Here is a 1,856-nt window from a genome sequence, read left to right on the forward strand (position 1 = left end):
TACCTCTCCCTTAATTTGTAGTTTACTCTGCTATTTCTCCGAGCCTTCGTAGTTATTGATGATTGTCTCCAAACACTCAATTATACGCACATTTTCCGGATATTTATCTTGATTTTTGTACCTATTTCTCTATATTAAGATAATAATCATGATAAGCCTCAAACCACCACGTTGCATGTTAATTAGGCTTAATTATATATAAATAAATTCATTTACTAGATAAATCTAATTACGTGTGTTTCTTGTGCAGAAAATCAACAATTTGGAATCAAAATCTCAAGGCAAAAGCATTTGGGCCCACTTTGGAATGCCCTAATACTTGGAATGCCCTAATCCTTTGGAATGCCCTAATCCTTAACTCATATTCTCCTCTTTTGTCTTTTTGTGCAAAGAAAAGTGGAGGCTACTTTTAGACTCTTCTACACACATTTTTCTCTATAAATAGAGCCTTCATTTCTAGAAAAAGGGTCCCATCTTGATACTCTTATCCAAGACTCCTTTAATCTAAGGCTCTTTGCCTATTCTCTTATTTTTTGTATTTTCATTTTCTAGTTATTTCCTTTTGGCTAATTAGTCTTGTAAGAAGTAGAAGAAGAAGAAGTTGTAATTTTCTCCATGAAATGAAGAAAAGTTCTTTCATCTCTTATCTTCCCTCTCTTGCAATGACATTAGGCTAAGTTCCCCTCCATTGAAGAGTGGAAAAGCCTAGAGCAAGTTCTTGTGTTATTTTTAATTTCATGCCTTTCTTTTATTTAAAGTGCTTATGAATTCTCTTTAAGTTTCTTGCACCTATTATTCTTAATATAGATACTTTATGCTTAGATTAGATCAAGATAAAGTATGCTTAAACTAGATAATTGGTAGTAGGAAGTTTTCAAAGAATTCTACTTTGTTTATGTTCCCTTATTTCATTTCATTTGCAAAACTTTCCCATCTAAGGAGCTAACACCAAACCCTTACGATTAAGTTATAAAAAGGCTTGAAACTAAGAATTGCTCATCAACATGTTCTAGGTAGATCTACCTCTAATGGTATTTTAATTTCATAAGTTTACTTGCTTTTAATTTCATTTACTTTAGTTTCTTTTCTAGTAATTTTACATTTTCTTATAAGTTCAAAAATACAAAGAAAAACAGTTTTAATTCCTTTTAGTTAAATTGAATTTTATCTTCTTAGCTTAACTCTATTCCTCCTTTCTCTTGGGTTCGATCCCCTACTTGCCCCACAAGTAAGGTAAACGTAAGATTATTATTAACTCCGATGGGAAAAACAACGATAGTCTCATCAGTTATACCTTGTTATTATTATTTTTTTAGTTTGAAATGTAGGGTTTGGTTGAACTGATCTTACCCTAAACTCTACCTTGTCGATTCATTGAATCAAAGGGTAAGGTCTACCTCATTGATTTGTTGAATCAAAAGGTAAGGTTTGGTTTGATGAACTGACCCTACCCTAACTTCTACCTTCTTGATTTGTTGAATCAAAGGGAAAGGTCTAGTTCGATAAACAGACCCTACCCTAGCCTTTACCTCCTCGATTTGTTTCATCAAATGGTAAAGTCATGTTCGATGAACCGACCCTACCCTAACCTCTTCGATTCGTTGAAACGAATGGTAAGGTTTGGTTCGATGAACTGACCCTACCCTAACCTCTACCTCTTCGATTCATTGAATCAAAAGGTAAGGTGTGGTTCAATGAACCGACCCTACCCTAGCCTCTACTCCTTGATTCGTTGAATCATAGAGTAAGGTCTAGTTCGATAAATCGATGAACCAACCCTACCCTAGCCTCTACCTCCTCAATTCGTTGAATAAAAGGGTCAGGATTGGTTTGATGAACCGACCCTATCCTAGCCT

The sequence above is a fragment of the Akebia trifoliata genome, chromosome 11 (assembly GCF_017979445.1).
Source record: "Akebia trifoliata isolate Shusen 1 chromosome 11, ASM1797944v1, whole genome shotgun sequence".
NCBI classification, from domain to species: domain Eukaryota; kingdom Viridiplantae; phylum Streptophyta; class Magnoliopsida; order Ranunculales; family Lardizabalaceae; genus Akebia; species Akebia trifoliata.